The 14,036-nt window shown below is 40.7% G+C and overlaps 1 long non-coding RNA gene across 4 annotated transcripts; it reads right to left on the bottom strand.

The window, feature by feature from the left end:
* Positions 1-6,528: 6,528 nt before the first annotated feature.
* LOC142075551 (uncharacterized) lies at positions 6,529-13,540 on the bottom strand. 4 transcript variants are annotated; one of them, XR_012670915.1, is made up of 5 exons: positions 13,320-13,540; positions 11,442-11,524; positions 10,293-10,439; positions 9,538-10,051; positions 6,529-9,288 (listed from the first exon to the last, which is right to left on the bottom strand). It is a non-coding gene; the product is annotated as an uncharacterized LOC142075551 (long non-coding RNA). The 4 variants fall into 4 exon arrangements; XR_012670917.1 differs by lacking the exon at positions 11,442-11,524 and adding an exon at positions 12,875-13,027 and having other exon boundaries at positions 13,320-13,508; XR_012670914.1 differs by lacking the exon at positions 11,442-11,524 and having other exon boundaries at positions 13,320-13,535.
* Between the last annotated feature and the right edge of the window lie 496 nt (positions 13,541-14,036).

A 14,036-nucleotide genomic window follows, 5' to 3' on the forward strand; every position in this document is an offset into this window, starting at 1 on the left:
AAAAATGCAATCAAGTTTGTCTGGCAAGGTTTATCCTTTATAAATCCCATGATTCAATTTACCTACCAGTGGAGGATGAAGGACTGAGTCAACCTCTGCAAGCTTAATCAAACTCATCCAAACCTCTGTGTTCAATAGATTGAACTGGAAGTTTTGCAAGAAGCAGCTTGCTCTCAGCATTTGCCTCACTTTGTGGTTTCTAATGGGATGGAAATACTGGAAGAAAAGGCTTTGGCACTGCATTTCAGTACTTCTCCACTGTTTAGAAACAGGGAAAAGCACAAAAAAGTGCTTCTTTTAAAGTAGACTGTTTAAGACTGTAAAAAAGGGTTCTGGAAGATGAAAAAGAAATTGTTAGGTAACAAACAATTTAGGTCCAACTTCACTCTTAACTAGTTGTTTCCATTACCCTTGCTGAACTTGCCAGAAAAAAAAAAAAAAAATCAAGGCAAATAAAAATGCAAGACAGTTTGGGTAGGTTTTTGGCTCCTGAGATTCCGCTGGCACATCTGGGATCCTGTGGGCCCCAGCCTAACAGACAGTTAACAGACATACGATTGCATGACAGACAGACAATGTCTGCTATTTAAGACTCTTAAATTAGCACAGCATCTGATGAACTTTGAGACTTTGCTCAGTATACTTCTCCCCCTTTCAGAAAAAAACACCTCATATCTTCCTTTCTAAAGATTTATAATTTTTTATTGTCCTAGACAATTGCTTTCCCCTATGAAAAACCTTATCCTTTCATTTGCTTTCCACTGTGTTGTGGAAAGCATTTGAGTCCGCATTTTTGTGTTTGTATTTTGTGTTTTTATATATCCATTTGCTTTTATGTATTTGAATTTGAAAGGGCTCTCTTCAGTGTCTTTAATACATGTACTGCTCAGAGAAGGGAATTCCTAGGACTTGTAGGGAACTTGGACACCAAACCCAAGATTCACAGAAGATTATTTCTACAGACAAAACACTGAGGAATAGAATAGTGGGGCAGAAATCAAAATTGAACTTGAAAGAGGTTTAAAGAGAGTGAATACACTGTATACTACTGAGTGAAAGAGGAGTTACCTTAAAGATGAGTCCAGTGTGCTGCTGCATGCAGTTCAATCAAGTGATCAAAAAAAAAAGGAAGGAAAAAGAAAACGAGCCTGGTTGATTGAAGTGTAAAATATCTGTTCTTTGAATATTGGCTAAACCACGCACAAGTGCTCGGCACCTCAACTTAACACTGAAGCTGCCAAAAGGGGTGAAGTTCGTATGAGTGTGAGGGATCCACGTACCCTTTTTGTACTGGGTCAGTGCTCCGAGACGCCGTTGCACAAGCAAGCGCAGTGAGAACACCTGCCGACAGGTCCTCCGCTGCGGCTGACGCAGCAGCGTCGCTCCCCTTACGCTGCATCTATGCAGCTTGTGCTGTACTTGGGGGATAGCTTACTTTGACGAAAATGGCTTAAGCAGCGCAGGCTGAAGCAGTTTGCCTGGCAGACCTGCAAGCACAGCCCTCGGAGGGGTAACAGCCACAGGGTGCCGTGCCACGGCCCCGGTTTCTCCAGCTGGGAAAGCTGCAGCTGGAAGAGGACGTGCGCACAGCCTGCCTTGCCTGCTCTTTTCACAAAGTCTTTGGTCAGCCTGGTTTGCGGTGCTCCTTTCCCGCTAGGTCCTGGGTAGTGAAGAGATGGTCTCTTATTTGCAGTCAAGTAATTCTTCAGTGCCTTGGAGAGCCATTGTATCCGTACCCAGATACACAGGCAGTCCTTCTTTGGAAAAACTGGTAAGTAATTGTATAATCATTTCTATGGTGACAAAGAGTAAGAACCTAACTTCAAGACATTTAGAATAATAATGTGCCTAAGCAAGTGCATATTTTAAAATGTGTTGCTTGTGCACGAAAAGGTCCTAGGCAACTTCTGGCAGTCAGGAGAGACAGTCTACCATAAACCTCCTCACAGCAGGCAGCTACTCAGTCTGAAAATTAATTTCAAGAAACACAACTGACCACTGAGCAATTTTAGCAGTAGTTTTGCTGAACCTTTTGTGGTAAACAATGTTGTTAGCTGAGCACGGAGTGACTGGACTTCAAAATTAAGAGCCAGGCCTACAGGCAAGCACAGAAATAACTGCACTGCCCGTGGTATGCTAGAGCATCCTTTGTACGAGGCACAGTCACCCCTGAATTCTCACACCAACCGCAGCACCTGGAAAAGCAAAATGGGCAACTTTTATATGCGATACCCACTTACCTTCATCTGCTTGCCTGAACTGTTTCTGAAAAAATAACTCCTAAAATATTTCCAGTAAGTCAGTTAAAAAATGGGCTTAAAGCCCTCTGTCAAAAGACACTAATGGTTTGTAAGCAGTAAACAAATGCTTTTGCTAACTTGGGTCTGAATGTAAGACTTCCTTGGGAAATGCAGTTGACCGAATTCAAATTCAAATTGCAAGGCAAGAGCAAAGATAGATATATATATTCAGGGAAAGATGCATCAGGTTATTCTTAAAAGAATAGGAAAGGATGAAGTGAGTCTTGCCTTCTCTCAGTATTGTACATGATCCTATACGAACTGACCTTTCTCACGAATCTTGAGAGAAAAGGTACTATCATCAAGAAACATTTTAATAGCTTCAGAAGATTCAGATAGCGAATTGTATTAAACATGTTGACTATTTCTAAGCCTTTTGCTTTGGCTTGGTCATTTTTAGCCCAAGTCTTGACATAGTTGGCTTCTAATGTACACTTAAACAATGCATATAGAACATATTTTAAACTCTAATATGCTTTTCATTATGTAAGACATTTCCTACGTTTCAGATAGCTTGGACAATGTCACTTAACTAGTCAGATTTCCCTTCTGCTTCTCATAAACTAACACAATACTGTTGAGTTAGGCTTCATACTCCTGCAGAGAAAAATCCAAATCCATCCAAAAGATTGTTTACATTGACATCAGAGGGGATGGAAAACAAATTACGACATTTGTATTTGTGTTAGGAGCCAGATACTGCCAGAACCATGGAAATCAGTGGCAACACTCCGATTGGATGCTAGCATTTATAAATCCATTTTTTATGTTTAAGCAGTCCTAATTTGGGAACCTTGAAACAGCTTATTAGTCCCCTACTGTTTTGACTTCCATCTGTCCAAGTACTTTTTGAATGAGGAGGAGATCATTGGGTAATAGCTGTTGAGTGTGTATATATATATATGTGGTAGATTCACTGGAAGGGGTTAAGGGAAAGATTTTCTTCACAGTTTCCCTCACGTCCTTCCAAAAATTTGAAGTTTGTTATTTCCTTACTCCTTAGCAGTAATGCTTAGTCCTACACCATGATCCGTCCTGGTTTCAATGGGAAATTCGCTCATGAATAGACAACATGATCAGACCTGTTACATCTGATTTCAAAATTTACTGTTTCCCTAGACATGACAAGCACCTATGGAGGTGAAAGGGGATTCATAAAAGACAGTGAAAGAGAAAAAAAGTCTCAGTAGAAAAAAAGTTATTTCTTAAAACTGGTTTAAAGGAATCACTATGCAGGGAGAAAGAGAAATATAATCTAAAATGGACTCTCTTTATTATCATGTATTTCTTTGCTGGATTAATTTGTCATTTCCATTAACATGAAAGTTACCTTTAATACCGACAGTTTTAAAAAAAAGGACTGTTTGTCAGGATTGAATATGCTTAAACAGCAGTATCAAATCCAGAACAATTCTCACGAGCAGCCACCGACTGAGTATTTGGGAAGTCACATCAAGTGCCTACTCCTGCTTCCACTTAAGGCAATGAGAAATCAGGGCCGAACGCTTTAAGGAATGGTAGTCGCACAAAAGAAAGACCAGGAAGCAACCTAGCGTGTGGAAATGAAACGGCTCCCTGATTCCGTAGTATTCTGGGCAACTGAGATACCTTTTTCTAGTGAAACGTTTTTATCCCCACATTCATGTATGACATTTTTTCCATTCTAAGGTGGGACACTGCAGGCTTACAAGAAATTTCAATACACTGAACAGAGAATGCCTAAAATCTGAGGTATGACCCACAGTCTTGTCAAGAATAGATAAAATAACGTAGCTTTTCAGAACCATTAATAAATGTCTCGCTAGTCTGGCGTGAGCTTGTTGAACTCAACATGCTGGAAAAGACTCGATATTGGGGCTAACTAAAAATGGCATTAGAAGGACCAGCTATGCAGGGAAATTAAAATGGTCTCTTTCAGAAAAGGTTCACGATAGGACAGATGTGCTAGTCTCAGGATTGCTACAAGGGTTTTGTACTGGGCAAAGAGAGTAATAAGAAACTAAAAAACTTTTGGCATTTCAACTTTATTGAAAAAGGGTACAAAGGAACCACCTCTGGATATTGTAAAACTCACAAATAAATTCTTTACAGCTGCACAAGGAAAGATAACAATGAGAGCCCGATATTTCATTCCTAGCACAGTAAAAAATCCTATTATAGCCAATGCGGTTATGGGTGCACCAGCTGTATTCTGGGAATTCTATATAACTACGTCTGTTTCTGAACCAAAACCCCTGGGGCCAGCTTGCGAGATTAAAAAGTCCTCTTCTTTCATATACATGCCCTTCCACATCCCTGTTCGTTTACCAATGTCTGGAATTAAGTAAGTTGTCATAATAGGACATCATGCCCTTCCAGACCAGGGAGGAGCTTCTCAAGAGCTGCCTTCCTACCCTGCACTCTTGTATATTAGCAACAGTCATATAAAAAATGCACCTCTTCCTTCCTTACTAAAATCTATACCTTGGGATGCACTAGTCAGACATATCTTGTGCTGCTGGAAGAATGTTTTGGGTTTTTTTTTTTAAGTGCAGAAGAGAATGAAAAAAAAACCCAAACAAAAGAAAAGGAAGTGGAAGAAATTAAAACATCTCTGCTTCTCAAGCCCACTTTTAAATCACCAGGGGAAAAAGGCTACCCAGGTCAGGTAAGCATCATGAAGCTGGGCTATAAATTTTGACCTTGGGTGTGAAAAACAATAAAAGAAAGGTATTTTAAATAACACAATTCACCTTAAATGTCAGGCTTCTTATTCAGATATCCTAGGAAACTAGCACGCCAGCCAGACTACCGGCAGTAAGTGTGCGGAGAACTCAACATGAGAGAACAGATGGGAGAAGCCACTGTTTCTAATACAGCCCTAAGGCATCTCTGTTCCCTTGTTCGGGACTTCATTTTGTAACCTTCCCTGTTCCAGCTGCTCAGACCAGGACTCGATTCTCCTCACAGACCCACAATACCACCCTTCATTGGACAGAAAGACCACCTGGGGAGAAAGCAAGTGGCTTCAACCATGAGAACCACTCTGCCCGCGTAAACAAATCTCTCACGGGCCAGAACAAGAGGTCAGAAGAGCTCGTTCAGTTCAGCTCCCTACATAACACCACCAGACGGAGACACGGGAAGCGTAACTCAAGAAACCAGCAGAGAAGTCATCAGCAAAGGTTTTTATTCAAATGTACCATTTATATCCAGCAATGGAGAAGCAGGAAACCTTTTGGAGCTCTCAGTTCAGTCCACTCCATGACTTCTGTAGTCTCCCAACAGGCTCTCACATCCCTCTGTGTGCAAAGAGTTCCTTTGTGCTAGAAAGCCCAAAGAGGGTTAACTTTCTGTTTGCCTTAGACCTAGGAGTCCCTGGAGACCCTGCACTGGGGGCTGTCCTCTCTCATTGATCACCCTGGATTTCCAGCAGTTGGCTTAAATGAGAAAGAATATGAATAAGTGTCCTTTAATCTAAAAAATTGTGATGTGCTAAACTTCTGCAATTAACTTCAACTCCTTGCTCAACTTGTTTGAACGTGAAGCAGAATGGATCTGGAAGTGAACAGCAGTGGAAGGTGTATTATCCAGAAACCTTCCTAGATAGACACATCATTAAAGGATGGAAGTTAATGGCATCTTTAAAGACACTCATGCTGTACAGACAGCACAGGTGTGGATATATACCACATTACAGACACGGTGCTACTGTTTACTTCTATTAAAGTTCAATCATTTGTGCCTATTCACTTTCAATAAACGTTTAATATTTTTCTTCTTTTAGAAGCCAGAAGTGATTATTTCCATATCTCCCCCTGGCATGGTGACGGCAGAGTATTTCATAAGTATTTCGTAAGGCAAGCCAGCAGGTTCATTTAATATTAGTTTCTGAATTGAATAAATAATTGCAAACACACCACTGAATCGGATTTTTTGATCTTGAATATTTATAAGTTAGTGTCATATGACACTCACTGAAATCAATAAACAGGATTTTAAAAAATTGGGCTCTACTCTTGCTGGTAGTTCATCCTGGGCTTCCACAAAGGCCATTTCAGGATAGGGACCTTAGAGAAAAAAATGATAAAGCAGAAGTGTGGAGAAGAAAGGGGAGAGAAAGAAGGAGAGTTTGTTCTTGCCATTAATATTAAACTGTCCATTTCCCAGCTGCAGGCTCATGAAAAGGAGACTTCTTGGTGATTACCTAGTAATTCAAACCTTACAAACCCACCTCAGAACACACAAAGACAAGGTAAAAAAGGATTTTTTTTATTGCAGTTTCATGAAATCTGATCCACAGCAGAGCTTGAAGAATTCACTAAGCTTTTGAACACATATGCAGACTGGTATAAATTTCTTTTTTTATTTCTTCCTTACCAGATGAGCAATATATATGAACAATATCACGTGTGTGTGTGTGTGCGCGCGTGCGCGCGTGTGTAAACATGAGTAGCTTTTATAAATGGAAATGCCAAAAAATACAATAGTCTGGTTTCTATAAAAGGCTTTGTCTCACAAAACAATCTGCTGCACAAACCCAAAACAAATCTCTAAAACAGTATTCACGTGTTAACATTACAGAGTACGCTTGCCTTTTACCTGTCTACCTATTCAAAATAGAAGCCAAGGAATACTGAATCAAAGATGAACCTAAGTAGGAAATTATCTTCACAATCCCTCAGTACTGTTATCACAGCAGGTATTTAGAGTCAAAGGTTCCCCTGCCAAGCTAGTGCATCCTCGGTGCTGTGACACTGCCTATACCCTGTTATAACCCTGCTTTACTCTTCTTTACCTATAGAGAGCCCAGAATGAAAGGGTTGTCATTTGTCCCTCTGGTTTAATTGTGCCTGTAACACACAGTTGTAACAGGGATTGAATTCGCTGTAGTTCCTCATATCTCCCAGTTACATATGAAAAGCCAAGGGATGCTGACAAAGTTCAGTTCTACATTTACTTTTGATTCAGTGAAAGTCTGTGTGAGAAATAAGCAACATTATCTTACTTTTTTTTTCTTGGTTCCATACACTATCAAGCATTTTTCATCAATTTTCCTTGTTACTTTGCTGGATTTTTGGGAAGGTTCTGTGGATTATATTCCTGTAATGGTTTTGTTCATTTATGAATCTGTGATCTCTTGGAAGTTTAAGAGCAACTAAACATATATAAGTGCAAAGTAATGAACAATGCTGTGGTTTTCTTTCTTACTTTCAACACTGCTATTGGCTAGCTGTTAAACAAAGAGTCAGATCTGGTATAACTTTGATTTGGTGTGTGCCGGTGTTCTTAATCATCACCACCCTCTCCTTGGGTCCCAGGTCCAAAACAGGGTGAAATTTTAGCAGTTTTCAATATATCTATTCTTAACTGAACATGAAAACCTCCAATAGTTCATAAAAAGCAGAAGCAGCTCAAATGTTGGTGTTGAAAGCAAATGACGTAACACTCAGCTATCAGAGCCCGCTGGCACATTTCGTACTTGTTGAAAAGAACAGCAAGCCCCCAGACAATTACTTTATTTTCTATGATTCTTGAGATCCAGAGAAATTAGCTCCTTTGAATATTAAGCCCACAATACAGGCCGAAATGATCCCCATCTTCCCCGGGTTATACACATCAAAGAACAAAACTGCTGTACGTTTGAATGTGTTGATAGAACATGGCTGAGATGGTACACCAGTGGGATGACACTTAATTCACCAATATGTGCTCAGTAAATATGTGGAGAGAGAGAACCATTTTCTTAATCTTTTGTGTTAAGTATGAACTTCTAATGTAAAGATCTACCCAGAGAACAGAACATCACATGTGTTTGTTTTATAAAACTGTGTAAAGGTTTGCCAAAGCTGCCACAGTATGATAGCTTTGGCCATTTATTTTCCCAGATCTTCACTTCGAGTGCTACTGCTTACTTGGGAATCTTTTTTTTTTTACAAACAGAATTTAATAAATGTAAAAATATTGAGAGTTCTGAAAAGGTTATTTGCCCTAATCATGGTTAATTGCTGGCTAAAGCCGAAGTCTTTCTGCTGATACACCTGTGCAACCCCAAGCCTGCAACTCCAGGCCTACAGCCCACAATATGCAACCTCATTGGTATAGCTTCACAAAATTGTATTTTGACTAATCCTAAAACCAAAAGAAACAAACATGTTAAAAAAGCCTGTTGAAGTCGACAGCAGTCTGCATATGTCAAAGCAACTCCATATCGGGTTCATCCTTTTTCTGTAACATATTGCTGAGTGTAGTGACCCTGAAAATAAAAGCAATTTTGATTCTGCTAACAGCAGTTTTGATTCTGCTAATGTGATTTCTGGGTTTTTTTTTAGCATAGCACTAAATGCTAAATGTGGCAGCTAAGGCACTATAGCAGTAAAGTCCTTACCCACAAATCCCTGCACCCACATCATGCAAAGACAGATCTGCCCATGTGGAGCTCTGTGTAGGACTGGGGTCCAATTTAGCTTCATATGCACCTATATCCCGTTTTCAAGATGCTTTTCTTCTAGATATTGGCACATACACCACACAGAATCATATTCCTGATGTGACACATCACTGAACCAGCAATGGTGACTTTCAGCTATCCTTCAAATGATCAATAATTGAGGTTACATACTTTTTTTTTTTTTTTCTTCATAGACTGGGTTGTCTGGTAACATAATAGTTTCAGTCAGATAGCTTAAACCAACCAGTTTTAGCCATGCTAACCAAAGAAATGAGGGCGATCCCACATGCTGCAGGTGTTTATGTATATGTCAGTCATAATTTTAACCCATTACATAATTATCAACCAAAATTGACAAAAAAGTAGCAATTCCAGTTCCGTAAGTGAAAATATGTGGCTGGGGCGAGGAGGGAGACCGTATGCGAGCTTTTCTACATGAGAGGCAACATGAGTTCAACCCTTAGCCAGCACCAGAGAAGGCACACACGTGAGCGTCTGCGTGTGAGAGCGAGCGAGATGTTGTGAAAGCCCCTCTGGTGGAAACAGCATCAGGGAGATCTGAAACCACATAAGACACCAGAGAACGAAATCGTAAGAGCTAATATGGAGGAAACCAGTACTCACAAACATGTTTTTTTCCATTATATGAACTAAGATTCAGACTGTGTGTCACTGTGTGCTCTTTACAGATAATTTCCGATACTCCGAACTGCACTTTACACAAACTGGAAGCCAGAGTACTTATATGTGCGAGCAACCATATTATCGTCAGCGAGAGCAATAAACTAATGAAAGTTTTATTCTTACGAAGTTTTATGTGTAAGCTGAACATATTCAGGTTCTCCCTGGCCCCTTCATGGATGAACTGTGTAACAGGAGGCTGCAAAGCATCCTTGCTTCCTCTCCAAAGACAGGAGGAAATTGTGGTTCTCACTGGAAAAAAAAAAGTGCAAGGGGGAAGCAGGGCCGTAACTTAGGTTTCATGGGAGAATGAGAGTGAGAAAGCAAGGACAGACTGTGTTACAGAAGTAAGCGTAGCAGATACTGCAAATTCTGCCAGCTGGTTTCAGCGTACAGCAGTGCCTCTCCCTATCCTCTAGCTCTGGGCTGAAAGATATCCCCAGCTTCCTTCAGTGAGCTGCTCTGCATCTCACAGGACAAGTGTCCTTTAGCAGGAAAAAAATCAGGCAACCAAACACTGCAGAACAGCATTGGCTCTCTATGGTGGCGGAGACTCCTTCCAGGACAAGGCAGAAACACCTATAAAAGGTGTTTCCATCCTATCATGGAGGGAAAGAGAGAGCCCTTGCCTGCAGGAGACCTGGGTGACAAACAGGTTATTCGTAAGCCTTTCTTTGAGTCTTAGAATCATAGAATTCATAGAATATCTCATGTTGGAAGGGACCCATAAGGATCATCTCTCCCTACCACTGAGTTATAATTACTTTTATTTCCTCCCAACTGGAAAAGAAGGACAAATAAAGCTTTTGTTTTGCACTTGTGACCCATACATTCCTCCTATCTTCATTCTTCAATAATGACTTAGGGCTCATCTCACTCACCTGAGCAATTCTTACTCGTCTGTATGGCACGAGAATTAGCATCTGCAGAATGAGGTTCGTAGTTAGAAACTCCACAGAAAGATTAAACGTCCTACAGAAGGAAGGAGGATTCTTCAGAAAGGCTTCAAAGCTGCCTTGGTCACATATCTGTTGAAAAAGACCAAACAAAAGTGTCTCTTTCCCATGATATCTTTCTGGCTGCACAACGATAACTATATATAACTACAATTAAAATAAGGGAGTACCATTTACCGACTTAATTTCCTGAACGCCCTTTGTTAAGAGCTGTGTGAAACCTGCCAGTTAGATTAATTGATGGCTTTGAAAATCAACAGAATGGGCAGAACTATATAGTAATTGTATATATTACTGTAAGTATATGAGGAAAATCAAGATTTTGTAATATAAGTTACATTGTTCAAGTAAGTCTTACAAGTAATGTTTCACTGCAGACATTCTTAACGTTAATCCATAATATAACTAGCTGCAGTAAAAGAGGGGGAAAAAAACCACCCAGTTTGTAGCTATCCTATATCTCAGACAGGGTGATATAACATAACATATGTTTTAAAATGATAAAGACTTCCAAGAATAAGATGCAGTTTCCAGAAAAATATTCATACACGCCCAAACAAAAGCAAAATCCTGTAATAATTGAATAATTGCAGCTTTCTGTATCCAAGAAGTTAAAAAAAAAATCCAGCCCAAACCAGCCCTTTTCAGTGGCTTAGCTGGTCAACACTCTTATACACAAAGCCCAGTGCTCTTCCCTAAAACCTAAGAATTAATCAGCATTATGTAAGAGATTTTTATAACACTCTAAAAATACATTGTGAATTCCTTCCCAGTGTTGGACTGAGAAGCTTTAAAGTGCTGCCACCCCTTCATCCCCTTTTTTAACAAACACTGGATCTTCATTTCTGATATTAGAAACTTAAGTTTGTCTCAGTATTTGTGCCTCAAATCTCATTAATTACACTATTGGCCTCATGAGATACAACTGCTGCTGCTAAGAGCAGTGTTTGTGCTCAAAATGATTGGAGCAAGGGCTCAGATACACAGATATTATACATGTATAAACACTTTAAGAATGAATTAATGATACATAAAACTTTGTAAGACTATTTGGATGTTTTCATGTTAATTTACCAGCTTACTAAGCAAACTTTTGTATCCACGTGATAATGTTTTGTTTGCATGCTGCTGATAGATAATACACCATGATAGCATTCCTGCAAAGGCAGTGGTAACATTAGCCTGGCAAATCTACAGCAGAGCCCTACGAATACCTTATTCCTTTTTGTGCTCTATTTTTCATATGCATAATAAATAAGTACTAGCACTATTTCTGTATTTTCCACTGAAGGATCTCTAAGCAAAATTACAGAGTCATCACCTGAATGTTAATGGTAGCCTGGGAACCAGACCTTTTAAAGAGGCGTTTTAACATCGTTGTTGGGGACAGAGCCATCCTGCTCCTGTCCGAGCATCCATCCCTGCCCTCCCAAAGTTCATTTGACTCTGCCCCAAATCACAATTCGATCTATGAACATGCAAGGCATTTGCAGTCCTTCAGACCAAAATAAATCACAAGAATGCAAATAAATTACATGAAAACAGTAACAAAGCATTTTCAGCTGTGAAAATCTTGTCATGGAATCTGTATCCAAGGACATTACAGCAATCTCATAATTGCATTTTTAGGAAACACCTCAACATTATCCTTTTCCAAAACAAAACTTTTCCCCATACAAGGCTGACACAACACTGACATAGCCATCTTCTCAAAATAACCCCCACCCTTCAAACCACAAACAAATCAATCAAAACTATTGAGGCAAACAAAACAAGAGATTTCACAGGGGGGGAAAAAAAGAAGATGCAAAGACAACTGCCTTGCCTAGGAATGATTTCACCGTTGTTATCAGTTTCATGTGAAAGCTGATGGGCGGCAGTATACAGCCTTGAACAGGAGGTAGTCGACATATATCGGATGGTAGGATAGCGGCTGTTCCACAAGGGCAAGCAAATATTTAGATGAAAATTGCACTCTGGATTACAATGCTCCTGTACCAAAGTAGGTGTCAACTATCCTTTGTGTGTTTGCCCAAAGATATCCATGTTCACTCTTCCTTCCCTCAGCAACTCTTATTTTTTTGTATTTTACCCACACCCCAAGCCCTTCTTTGTTCTCTGTCCTGACTGTTCTCTGACTTTCTTTGTACCGTTTTCTGCTACCTGTATTCACACTGAATGCAATCAGTCACATGGCTAGCCTCCACCTGAACTCCATGGTACAAGGTATGTAAGCATTGTTTGGTAGGAATGAGGGCAAAATACTTCCCTTTGGTTCACGCTTCATTAAGGTGCCTTTCTCAGATTCTCTCTCTACAGTCTTTTCCCCCTTTTATAATCCAAATTCACTGTGCATTGTTCTTGTACTTTACTTTTGTGTTCTCACCCATAGTCATTTTTGCCTCCTTCATTTCCACTGTTGGCTTCTCCTACCCTTCCCTTCCCTCCTTTCTCCCTCCTTTTCTCCTGCCATTTCCCACTTACTTTCTTCTTCCACCCTAACCCACCTTCGCCACCTTGCTCATGGTTCTTCCTCTGGTTTTGCCGGTGTAACTTGGAAGTTAAGCCTGGAGGCCAGGGTGACCGCTGCCAGCGGGCTGCATGGGAAGCCTAATGTACTTTTTTCACTAGACCCCCTCCAACCACTCTCTCCCACTGACCTGTTAATACAAAAAATATAGTGGGGCAAAAGCCCGAGACAAACAACTTTGGCACAAAATCGCTTTTGTTGCGGTATGCATTAATCTGATGAATTATTGCAGCCAGTTGCAAAAGCACACATTCACACAACCCACGCCATGATAGAGAATTGCCTATGTGCAGCTACAAGCACCTCGGACTCTTCAGCCTCTCGCTCCTTCCTCTTGTCTCTGCTACTCCAACACTAATTTGTTCCAGTCGCTCATTAATACTCTCTTAAGCCCCCCCCCCCCCCAATTTCACCTCACCAACCGTTTCCTTCATTCTAGCAGCTCAAAATCCAGAGGATTTTTTTTTCCTGCAGCTCCAACAATGACAAACAGATGCTGGTGGTCTATGCCTCGTACAACTTCCCTCCTCAAATTTTGCGTGGTGCTTGTTGTTCGTGACCTTTGTCTGCCAAGACAAGGGAGAGATGGGTATATTTACAACCTGGCCTGACCAAAAAAGCGCTCCGAGGGCTCGACATTAAATACTAAAAGCCCCCTTGGGTTACACACGTGAGTAGGTTTACAAGATTAGTCATACGTTTGTAAAGATAAGCAAGTATCAACATCTGCAAAATTTGGAATTATACTTCGGCAGCAAAGGTGAAGGAAAATCCCTAGACCAGGATACTTCAAAAAAAAGCAAGTAACAAATGGTCCCAGTGGTTGCTCTCTTCCTATCATCTCTCTGGAGCACGCAATTATTTGCAATGTACCTTTAAGAAAATCAAAGCATTTCCTTGAATTTTCTTTAGACTATTTTTTTTCTTAAGCTTTTCTAAGACACAGTGTTTTGGTTCAGGAAATGTTTCCTCCCAGCCTCCAACCGCCCAAGGCTGCTCTCGGCTCTAGCCCACGAGGCCCGAGTCACCCCTCGGCTGTGAAAGCGCGGGCATAGCTCTGCCGGGGAGCCCCCTCCGCTCGGGGCTCGCCCTCCCGGCACGGGGAAAGATCCCTTGGCCCGTTCGGACCCTTCCGAGCC

The sequence above is a fragment of the Calonectris borealis genome, chromosome Z, assembly GCF_964195595.1.
Source record: "Calonectris borealis chromosome Z, bCalBor7.hap1.2, whole genome shotgun sequence".
In the NCBI taxonomy this organism is placed as follows: Eukaryota; Metazoa; Chordata; class Aves; order Procellariiformes; family Procellariidae; genus Calonectris; species Calonectris borealis.